A 12,540-nucleotide genomic window follows, 5' to 3' on the forward strand; every position below is an offset into this window, starting at 1 on the left:
CTGCTCTATGTGCGTTGATTGGATGCCTGGAGGGTTCAGGGGTAGAGGGCTATCTAGTCAAACTATTGGTGTATTCAATTCACTGGGTAGGAGGAGGAGAAGGAAGAAGAAGAAGAAGAAGAAGAAGAAGAAGAAGAAGAAGAAGAAGAAGAAGAAGAAGAAGAAGAAGAAGAAGAAGAAGAAGAAGAAGAAGAAGAAGAAGAAGAATTGGAAGAAGAAGAAGAAGAAGAATTGGAAAAGAATTGGAAGAAGAAGAAGAAGAAGAAGAAGAAGAAGAAGAAGAGTTGGTTTTTATATGTCGACTTTCTCTATCACTTAAGGAAGAATCAAACTGGCTTATAATCACCTTCCCTTCCCCTCCCCACAACAGACACCCTGGGAGGTAGGTGGGGCTGAGAGAGCTGTGAGTAGCCCAAGGTCACCCAGCTGGCTTCGTGTGTAGGAGTGGGGAAACAAGTCCAGTTCACTAGATTAGTGTCCGCCACTCATGTAGAGGGGTGGGGAATCAAACCCGGTTCTCCAGATTAGAGCCCACCGCTCCAAACCCACCCCTCTTAACCACTACGCCACACTGGGACTGGGGCTCAGTGGCAGATCATCTGCACAGCGTGCAGACGGTCCCAGGTTCAATCCCCACCATCCCCGGTTTAAAAAAGGATCAGGTAGTCGGTGATATGAAAGGCCTCTGCTTGAGACCCTGGAGAGCCGCTGAAAAATGGGCCGATATCATTTTCTCCTCAAGAGAGCTTTGCTCCAAGATCTCCTTTTTGCAAGTAGGGCAGTGTAACATTTATAGACCAGGCAGGGGAAAGAGGGTGGGGAATAAGACTCTTTCGCTGGCAGCTGCAAATTCAATGTGGCTTGTGTTGCAGCGTTCAGCCTCTCTGAATAAACCCTTGCAGAAGCACTACTGGACGGCCTTCTCCGGAGGTCCAGAACACAATGTGGACAAAAAGGGAACTGTGAAATGCTACAGGGTTGCTTTCAGCACACCGCGTGTGGTTTTCCGCAGGACAGAGCTTTGCTTGTGATCAACAGGAAGTTGCTTTTTTTTTTTAAAAAAAAATGTTTTTTAACTCCCTCAAAATTAAGTAACTGCCAACCTCCTCTGCACAAGTCAGGCATTGTTGAAAGGAAGGGAAGCAAAACTTATTCATCCCCCCCCCCCCACACACACACACAATTCTCTCAAAACTCCTTGAAGTGGATACGGCGGGTAAATCAGACTCCAAGGAAAAGATTCCCGATTAGCCCCACCTTCTGTGATCTTCATGGCAGCCAGGAGGGGTAGGAGGGAAAGAAGAAGGCCATTTTTTGCATGGTCAATTTTGATGCACGCTCAAAACTCTTTTTTAAAATGCGACTTTAAAAATGCTTTTCACGGTCCCGATCCAAAAAGGAGAAGTTCCACTCCCCCCCACTTGCCTGCTCTTTGTTCCTGTTTGCATAGATATTAGCATACACATAGCTAACACACCTCTGTTGTTTTGCATTGTTCCTCGAGGGGGATTCTTCGCAGCAAACACCAAAGGTCGCGTTAAATGGGCTCTTTTGAAATGTGAAGCAGGTATCGCTCTGGCTTCGCAGTCACTTCCGGCATGACGGTTCAGCGTGCAAAATTTTAAAAAATACGCGGTGCAATTCTGCCTGGAACGCGCTGCTAATTACCATGCAAAAATGGCCAAAGAGTAGGTTGCTATACCCCACCTTTCTCTACCTTTAAGGAGTCTCAAAGCGGCTTACAATCGCCTTCCCTTCCCCTCCTCACAACAACCTTGTGAGGTAGATGAGGCAGAGAGAGTTCGGATCCTCTGATCCAGGAGAGAAGGAAAGAAGGAAGGCAGGAAGGAGGGATGGAGAGAAGATAAGAACAGCCCTGCTGGGTCAGACCCAGGCCCATCAAGGCCAGCAGTCTGTTCACACAGTGGCCAACCGGGTGCCTCTAGGAAGCCCCCAAGCAAGACGGCTGCAGCAGCACCATCCTACCTGTGTCCCACAGCACCCAAGATTATAGGCATGCTCCTCTGATCCTGGATAGAATAAGTATGCATCATAACTAGCATCCATTTTTACTAGATGAGCCCCTGAGGAGCAACAAGTGCCCACAGTTAATGTCCATCTTGGTCGCTTTCCTCCAGCCTACCAATCATAGCTCGGTAGGAAAAATATACCTCTTTCATTCCTCCACTGCCGGCACGAGGCCCGACTGAGCTGGACTTGGCCAGATTGTGAGGAGCGGCGTCCAGTTCGAGCGCTCCCTCTGGCTTTTCCTTTACAAACAGGAAACTCGCAAGCAGCCAGAACTGTTATGATAACCTCCTCGAGCCCATCGAGCCTGGCGGAAGAGAGCCGGGGAAAGAGGCAGCTGCTTCTCCTGAAGTACGGAGCCAGATGACTAATTCACACCACTGCCACGCAGCAAAGAGCTGAAGTGCTGGAGCCAAAGCCCGGCTGGCAGCACCGAGCTTGCAGAGGAGTACTGATTTGGTTGCAATTACCTTGTAGGAAATTACAAAATCATTCTTGAGCACCATAGCTGGGGGGGGGGGGGACCCTCAGTCCTATAATTCCCCTTAGCACATCCTGAACGCCATTTCATATTAGAGGTGGCACTAAAGCGGTGCTCCGTTGGCAGAGGACTGCAGAGGGAAACTGGCTGCCTGAAAGGTGCAAAACACAGCCACCTGAAAAAGAGAGGCCTGCCTTACTATGCAGCAGTTCAGGTCAACTTGATGCATCTGGGCCATGACAAAAAAAAAAAAAAAAATCTGGGCTCTAAAATACATAGACACAGAAAACTGCACCGCCTGCAGAAACGCAAATCAGTCAAGAGCGTTGCAGGAAAATAGTCCCCCCACCCACCTCCATGACAGAAGGCAACCACATACATCCAATCTGCGGTCTATTGCACCAGTTGTTTCCAAAGTTAAAAGACTGTGCACAGTTCTCATTTACCCTAACTAAAGCATCATACTACTACGACTTACTGGCTACCAAGATTAGATTAATTCATGCCATCGTATTCCCTATTACTATGTATGGGTGTGAAAGCTGGACAATGAAGAAAGCTGATAGGAAGAAAATAGATTCCTTTGAAATGTGGTGTTGGGGGAAAGTGTTACGGACACCGTGGACCGCCCAAAAAACTAATCAGTGGGTTATAGATCAAATGAAGCCTGAACTGACCCTAGAAGCTAAAATGACTAAACTGAGGCTGTCGTATTTTGGTCACATCATGAGACGACAAGAGTCACTGGAAAAGACAATCATGCTAGGAAAAGTTGTAGGGCAGCAGGAAAAGAGGAAGACCCAACAAGAGATGGATGGACTCTTTCTCGGAAGCCACGGCCCTCAATTTGCAGGATCTGAGCAAGGCTGTCAAAGATAGGACATTTTGGAGGACTTTCATTCATAGGGTCACCATGAGTCGGAAGCGACTTGACGGCACTTAACACACACACACACACACACACTACGACTTAACAGAAATTGCCCCTACCAGGCAACAGCCAAGGAAAGACTCAGCCCTTATGATCTGCTGTTGGCCCTCCAGGATAACTTCTTGGCCACAACGTGAGATAGAAGGCAGGGCTAGATGGACCGCTGGTCGGATCCAGCAGGGCTCTTCTTATGTTATAAGCAAAACAATCATGTCGCGGGCAGACAGCACAGTGCAGGGTTTCCTGACAGTTTTCCTGACAGGAAGGAAGTTCGATGAAGGTGGATTTTTATTTGCACCCCAACTTTCCGCTCGGAAGAACACACAAGGTACAACAGTGCACGCAACAGAAAACTAAAAATCTCAAAACACTGATCAGAGTTTAATTAATGAAATTTGTATGGTGCTGTGCTTATGTGGTTTGCCACATATGTGTCTTCCCCTCCATTATAGGTCCACATTAGTAAAAGACTGCAAAAAAGCAACAGATATTACAAATAAGATGACACAAAGATACTTTTAGTGCCGCGTTTGGCTTATGCACGCAAGTGCTCATGCACACTGGAAAAATACCACAGAAACAACAACTGGATGCAACAGTCCTGCAGAGGTGGGGAGAAGAAGAAGAAGAAGAAGAAGAAGAAGAAGAAGAAGAAGAAGAAGAAGAAGAAGAAGAAGAAGAAGAAGAAGGAGAAGAAGAAGAAGGAGAAGAGGAGAAGAAGGAGGAGGACGAGGAGGACGAGGACGAGGAGGACGAGGAGGACGAGGACGAGGAGTTGGTTTTTAGATGCCGAGTTTCTCCACCACTTAAGGAAGAATCAAATCGACTTACAGCCACCTTCCCCTCCCCTCCCCATAACAGACACTCTGTGAGGTAGGTGGGGCTGAGACAGCTCTTAAAAGAGAACTGTGACTAGCCCAAGGTCACACAGCTGACTTTATGTGTAGGAAACCAAACTGGTTCACTAGATTAGTCTCCACCGCTCATGTGGAGGAGTAGGGAATCAAATTCGGTTCTCCAGATTAGAATCCACTGCTCCAAACCATCGCTCTCAACCACTGCACCATGCTGGCTCTCAGTGATGCATGGAAGGAAAGCATGCTCAAAGTCCAGAATTAATTTTGGGAATTGTCCTAGTCCAACGGAAAGTCAAGGGCATTCAAGGGCAGACTAACTGCACAAAACAATCAAAGAATGGGGCTAGGGGAAATCTGCTTATTCCTAGTTCGGTCCTCTTTTACAGCTCTGTGAAAACATGCATGCATAAATTTAGATTACCCCGTTCAGTTTTTCCACTGTTTTCAGGATCAGAATCTTTTTTAAAACAGATAACGCTGCTCAGAACAACCGTTGCCCGCTTGTCCGCACAGTCACGTTACAGGCATGAGACCTTCTTCAGGCCTTTCCCCGTCCACAGAGAGAGCCCAACCAACTCCAACCCCTTGCTGTCAACTCCTGACGCTTATGGAAGTAGAAAATATTGTCGAGACCTCTGCGTGCTCCCCCGTAACAGGTCATTTATTCCAGGGCGCTCTTGCACACAAAAACCCAGCGCTATAAAGCCACCGCCGCTGCGAGGGGTGTCTATAAACCAACTTTGCAAAGCAATCTGTACTTCATGGTGGCTGGTCTTTATCATTTTCCAATCAAGACCAGTTGGCATCTAATTGATTTTATATTGCGTCCCTTCCCAGAAGCGAGGAGACGTGTGTTTACTAGGGCAGCACAAAGAGGGGCCGGTCTATTCTTACTGCTGTATTTAATGCTGCTGCTAATCATGGAGATTAGGCTGAAACAATTACAGCAGCTAATTAAAGAACAATGCGGGGTTTTTTGGCATCTTTTTTTGCAGACAGCACTAGCGGGAGTTCCTAACGCAGGCAAAGCAGGGATAATTAAAAACCGAGCACCGGTTTCCTCGCGCGGGCATCTGGATCACACCGATGAAACTGCAAAACAAGAAAAAATGCACGGGAACCCAACTCTTTGTAGTTGGTCCAATTTCGCTTAAAGACGCTTTTGACCGATTCATAGGCTGGAGGAGGAAAACCGCCCCCCAAACGGCAAATTATTTCGCCGCAGCTCGGCCGACGGCCATTCCTGAACCCAGCCCTCACTGTTGTCCTTTGAAATGCCAAATGGCGGACATTAAGGGCGACAGAGCCACATTGTGCGGCTCAGACAAGAACAGTTGACTATGCCCTTCTTCGTTCTCATTTTTTGTTTTGTGTCTTGACACGGAGAGCCTGTCCGTTTCCATCGATTTTTGCTGCTGAAGTTTCCCCTACGACATGTTTCCCACGGGGGCCTCTTGCTCTGGAACCCCACAACACCCCCCCACACACACCTGGCCATACCCACGTCCTAAAAACACTTGGCAGACACCAGGAAAGGTGTTGGCGGTCACCAGGTTGGGGACCCCTGCTACGCAGGGTCATACAAGTGTAAGGAATCAGGTTGTCTGCGCACGCATGGGTGAACAGTACCTTTATTCAATACAGGAAAGAACCTACACAAGGTTATTTCGATTTCCCCACAACGCCTCATGAGGAATTGCTCTCGCTTTCTTATAGCCATACGTATAAAAGTTCATCAGTGCTATTCAAGTTTAGAATCATAGAGTTGGAAGGGACCACCAGGGTCATCTAGTCCAACCCCCTGCACAATGCAGGAACCTCACAACTACTTACCCCCCACACACCCAGTGACCCCTACTTCATGCCCAGAAGATGGTCAAGGTGCCCTCCCTCTCACGATCCGCTTAAGGTCATAGAATCAGCATTGCTGACAGATGGCCATCTAGCTTCTGCTTAAAAACCTCCAGGGAAGGAGAGCCCACCACCTCCCGAGGAAGCCTGTTCCACTGAGGAACCGCTCTGTTAGAAAATTCTTCCTAATGTCTAGACGGAAACTCTTTGGATTTAATTTCAACCTGTTGGTTCTGGTCCGACCTTCTGGAGCAACAGAAAACAACTTGGCACCATCCTCCATATGACAGCCCTTCAAGGACTTGTAGATGGTTATCATATCCCCTCTCAGTCTTCTCCTCTTCAGGCAAAACATCTTACGTCTTCTCTGGACTAGCAGAATTAGCTTTTTATTAAATTTAAGCCTGTCCCTGTTTTTGCTAAGTTACCTAAGTGGGGGGGGGGGCATGGAAACATGTTCGACTTCCGAAACAGATTCTAGGACATCTCTCCCCTGGACATCACCGACTCTTCTGCATACCACACCTAATCCCATCACACCTGCTATTCACATGTACATACTGTTAACATTTACATACAAATGCTTGTCTGAATTCAAACTTTCATTGAAACTTAACTTCAAAACAACAAAAAGTTGGTGTGTATTTGTTTCTGGGACAGCAGCGTTCTGCGCCATAATGGAGAGAGGGCACAAGGGGCAAAGGGTCAGCTCAACTGCTCCGGGCGAGCAAAACCCCAAACTTCACATTGACGTTTTCGAGGGAGTTCCTTCCAGCCTGGCTGCATTCCTCCCAGCAGTGATACGGTGACCTTTGCTATTGCTGCCGCAAAAATATATGAGCTTCTGTGTGCGTGTTTTCTATTTCTGCTCTATCTTTTTCAAGTACAGAGCTGCAGAAGTTCCAGAGGTCGGAAGGGCATGCAGAGAAATCCATCAGTGATTCTATCATCCGTACCCAGTGGCCAAGGTCACTGTAAAGTCCGCATTTAACCGATTGTCCAGCAACTAATATAATCCCTAAATGTAAGGGTTGGGACCTGGTACTGTGCAGAATATATATATATATATATATATATATATATATATATATATATATATATATATATATATATATATATATGTGTGTGTGTGTGTGTGTGTGTGTGTGTGTGTGTGTGTGTGTGTGTGTGTGTGTGTGTGTGTGTCCCATTTGTGGACAATCTCTCAAGAGATATGTTCCTCAAAATACCCACCTCTAAAATTCAGAAAACAGCAATAGATGCATCCATTCCCTGTTCTATCTATCTATCTATCTATCTATCTATCTATCTATCTATCCATCCATCCATCCATCCATCCATCCATCCATCCATCCATCCATCCATCCAATGACCAGGGACTGTGGCTCAGTGGTAGAGCCTCTGCTTGGCATGCAGAAGCTCTCGGGTTCGATCCCCAGCATCTCCAGTTAAAGGAACCAGGCAAGTAGGTGATGTGAAAGACCTCTGCCTGAGACCCTGGAGAGCCACAGCCGGTCTGACTAGACAACACTGACTTTGATGGTCCAAGGGTCTGATTCAGTAGAAGGCAGCTTCATGTGTTCATGACCAAAGCTGTACCATGATTGTTGAGAAAAACATACTGACATCTACAATATTTAAATACTGCATTTAAAATAGGCAATATTGAGACGGCATGGGTGATATCTAAAAGTCAGAAGATGACACCGAGCTGAGAAAAAACTGTGCGTTGTTAAAATTTATACCAACAATATTAAAACATGTAACAGTAAAACCCAATTAAAATCAGACAAAATCCAAAGATGGGGCAACAATCCAATCAGCGTGGCGTAGTGGTTAAGAGCGGTGGTTTGGAGCGGTGGACTCTGATCTTGAGAACCGGGTTTGATTCTCCGCTCCTCCACATGAGCGGCGGAGGCTAATCTGGTGAACTGGATTTGTTTCCCCACTCCTCCACATGAAGCCAGCTGGGTGACCTTGGGCAAATTACAGAGATCGCTCATCCCCACCTACCTCACAGGGTTGTGGGGAGGGGAAGGGAAGGTGATTGTAAGCCGGTCTGAGTCTCCCTTAAGTGGTAGAGAAAGTCGGCATATAAAAAAACCAACTCTTCTTCTTCTTCACATCGGCCAAGCAAACAGGCAGGCCATCCCTTATTGCTGGGTCACCTCTGAAATGTAGTTTGACAGAGGGGGAATGATCCTGCCTTCTGCTTTGGAGCTTGCGAGTAGGACGGAAGTTCGTCGTTCTTGCCAGATGCCAGTCGCCGGTTGCCGTTATCACTAGTGAGAACTTCATAGCAAAGGAGGGATTTGAACACTGGCACAAATCTAACGGGGCCTCCAAAGTTAGATCCCAAGTCTCAATAACAAAACACAATCCAGCCAATTTGCTTTAAAGCCCCCTTGAACTCAACAGAACATCCTCCTGCCTTCGCCAACTGTAAAACTCCGCAAAGCTCAAACGGTTCTGAAGGTGAGAGAAGCACCAGAATGATAACATGACTGGGAGCAGCCAAGAAGAGACATCTTGCAGAAAGGAGGGCCTCTGCTACAGCCAGAACTTTTTAAAAAGTTGCAATTCTGAATTTTTGGGATCACTCAGTGTCTTCAAGAGAGAAACAAAGCCATAGGTATCTGCCTTCAGGTACGGTCCAGCAAGTGTCACAAAGACTTTTAGATGCACCAAAGCCACCGGGACATGGATATCATGGTAAATCCCCCTTGGAAAAAGTGACAAGCAGGAGTTCCCTCACCGGCGAGCAAATGCTGAGTAGCAACCTGCCTCCCAGCTGGTGTGATACTACAAACACGGCAAAGTGTGTACTGAAATTTTAAAAAAGGAAATCTGTTCTCTCTACCGCAAACATTGGCTCCATTGAAACAGAATGTTCCATAAATATTTAATTTCCAACTACCCCCTGTAGCTTGAACAACACAAGTGGAAACTGAATCAAGCATACCTTTCCCCCCCCTTTTTTTTTTAAGGTACAGAAGCCAGAAAATGACAGGTTGCTGTAACCGGAGCAAGCATTTAAACTGTAAGAGATCAGGATGTCAATTTATATACAGGCTTTTCTGCCATATGGATTTCAGAGGGCTTAAAACAAAGCATTAAAATAAATTGGGGAGAGGCCGTGGCTCAGTGGTAGAGCGTCTGCTTGGCATGCAGAAGGACCCAGATTCAATCCCCGGCATCTCCAGTTAAAGGGACTAGGCAAGGAGGTGATGTGAAGGACCTCTGCCTGAGACCCTGGAGAGCCGCTGCCATTCAGAGTAGACAATAATGACTTTGATGGACCCAGGGGTCTGATTCAGTAGAAGGCAGCTTCATGTGTTCAAATCGTAAACACATTTCTAGAAAATGATGCACAGAACTGGTTATGGTGGCTGGGAGAATGAAAGCCACCAAGCTTGCTGGGGGTAAAGGGAAGACGACTGGGGAAGGCACTGGCACACCACCCCGCAAACAAAGCCTGCCTAGGAAACGTCGGGATGTGACGTCACCCCATGGGTCAGGAATGACCTGGTGCTTGCACAGGGGGACCTTTACCTTTACCTTAACCAATGTATCCCAATGGCTGTCCAGATTCTAACCCAAGCCAGCAAGTTGAAACAACTGCATTCATGACTACCTGAATTCTGTGGAGAAACATTTCAGCATCCTTATTCCACATCACGGTAGAGCTATTCCAATCAGGACCCAATCCAGCCTTTGCTGAGCAACTGTGGAGGGGGGGGAAAATAAAACCAGCCCGCATTTGTTTTTCAATCAGTTTTTTTTTTCCCTCTACTGCCAGTCAGCAGCCTGAGAAATAAAGCTTCAGCAAAACGGGATGCGGCGAAAACAAGCCCCTCTTCCCTCCACCTTCCACTCTTTCTACCTCGGAGGCCGGTGACTCAGGACTTCGCCTCCCCCGCAAATCCGGATCTTTTTTTTTGATTTTCGCCTCCCCGGTAAGCTCTCCTTGATCCCCGCTCTCATGTCTGAACGGCCTGTGCTCGCTCAAGGCTCCTCCGCAAGACAGAAAGCCAGCGGACGTGCAAAAGCTCTTCCCCGCCCCCAGCGTACATCTGCACGAGAAAAGATGCCGGCAAAAGGCACAGAGCCGCAGCCCTGCTATGGAAACGCCATTTGTCATTATCGATACGTAGAGCTATACACTTAATCTCCGCCTTAATTATTTAAGGTGGTTTTTTTGTTTTTTTTAAAGCACCGATGTGCTTGCCGGCTTGGAAATATTTATGTCCTCCTCCTCCCCCCAAAAAAAAACACCCCACAGAGACTTTAAAAGCCAGCTGGCACCCGCCTTGGCACTCACTTAGCACAGAATTAATACGCATGAAGATTGAACTACATTCCGGTCAAGGAAAAGCAAATTGGCAGGGCTGGGGCAAAGCCGATTTATGCACACTCTGCGGATAAATGGAAAACCTCCGGCTCCGGGGCCTGGCAGCTTTCGTCCTTGTAAAAATCTCAACAACGGCAAGGAAAGCACAAAGATGCCCAATTCTGTACAAGTATTCTCATTCGGCTGGCGTTCTCAATTCGTTCCTTCCGTTCATGCCACACAATTCTTATATACCCGCTGAGGCAAAGAACAAGATCACATATTTATCCCCCCACCCTTTTCCTCCAAAGCATTCCAGGTGGCATACACAGCTCCCGCCTCGCCTCTTTTGCCCTCGCGACAAACCTGCAAGGTAGGGCAGAGTGAGAGAGAATCTGGCCCAAGGTCAGCCGGCTGAATGTCACGGCTGAAGGTGGATTCGAACCCACATCTCCCTATCTCTCTGTGTACCGCTACGCCACACTGGCTCTCTCACTGGCATCTGCACTCCGAAGAGATGCACCCGATTCAGCCCCCTCACGTTTCTTGCCTTTTTCTTTTTTTAAAACATTTATGCCATCTCCCACACAAGGCTCCTGCACCCGTTTCCGTACAAGACCAGGATTTGCGTCCGTGTACTTTGTGGGTAAGGAGGCAGAGCTCATGACTGGCACCTTGGACAGCCTCTGCCAGTCAGAGTAGGGTTAACAGCTTGAGCAGAGGTGGTGAAAAGTGCCAGTCTATTTATGGCGACAGTCTATTTATGGCGACCCCATAGGGTTTTCAAGGAAAGAGATGTTCAGAGGTGGTTTGCCATTGAATCATAGAATCGTAGAGTTGGAAGGGACCATTAGGGTCATCTAGTCCAACCCCCTGCACAATGCAGGAAATCCATAACTACCTCCCCCACACACACCCAATGACCCCCTACTCCATGCCCAGAAGATGGCCAAGATGCCCTCCCTCTCATGAACTTCCTAAGGTCATAGAATCAGAATTGCCTGCCTTAGATTATCAGTCCTGGACTACCTTGGTGGTCTCCCATTCAAGTACTAACCAGGGCCAACCCTGCTTCGCTTCTGAGATCTGCCATGATCAGGCTGGCCTGGGCTATCCAGGTCAGGGCAGCTTCTTGAGAAGAAGGCAGTTTTCTGGGAGAGGAAACACAGCTCAGAGGGCTAGGCACACATCTCCCCCTAAAGACGCTGTAGGCAAAGTCTTCTCTCTGCTAGAGGGCTTGGAAAGCAGTTCACAGTTGTATTAGACACCACCGAGCTAGATGGACCAGTGATCTGACTTGGCAGAAGGTAACTCCCAGTCAATGGGCTTCAATTCTTCATGAAGGTGGGACCAGAACCAATGGGTTAAAATCAGAAGAATTTCCATCTAGACATGAGGAAGAATTTTCTGACAGAGCGGTTCCTCGGTGGAACAGGCCTCCTCGGGAGGTGGTAAGCTCTCCTTCCTGGAGGTTTCTAAGCAGAGGCTAGATGGCCATCTGTCAGCAATGCTTGAACTTGGGCAGTTCATGGGAGGGGGCATCTCGGACATCTTCTGGGCACTGGGGGTGTATGGGGGAGGTAGTTGTGAGTTTCCTGCATTGTGCAAGGGGTTGGACTAGATGACCCTGGTGGTCCCTTCCAACTCTATGATTCTATGTCTCTGCCACTGGGTTCACCACCACCCCTGCCCACCCATGAAAAGGGTGGGGGGAGAAAACCGATGCTGGTATTGTGCGAAGGGATCCAATTTGAATGTGGTTACTCTGGGCTCTGTCAAATCCTCTGTATCACTTTGACCTCTTAAGAAAACATCCACTTCTGCCACACAGCATATTTTTACATTTTATGGGAAACCATGCAAGACACAACAGTATTCTTCCCCATCTGTCTGGGCGGGTGAGCGAGACAGACTCAAGATAGTCACTTCCCCCTTCCAGGTGGAAATGACATCCCAAGATCTGACAACAAAGTACACGTTTCAACTCGTTGCAGTCCAGGTGGAACAGGGTCAGAGACTTTCAAAGGAAATGCTCTCTAAAACATCCTGCTATTTGAGTATT

At 47.6% G+C, this 12,540-nt stretch overlaps 1 protein-coding gene across 1 annotated transcript in view; it reads right to left on the reverse strand.

The window, feature by feature from the left end:
• XYLT1 (xylosyltransferase 1) overlaps positions 1 to 12,540 on the reverse strand; it is a 165,266-nt gene that overhangs the window by 67,185 nt on the left and 85,541 nt on the right. The window lies entirely within an intron of this gene.

This window comes from Euleptes europaea, chromosome 21 (assembly GCF_029931775.1).
Source record: "Euleptes europaea isolate rEulEur1 chromosome 21, rEulEur1.hap1, whole genome shotgun sequence".
NCBI classification, from domain to species: domain Eukaryota; kingdom Metazoa; phylum Chordata; class Lepidosauria; order Squamata; family Sphaerodactylidae; genus Euleptes; species Euleptes europaea.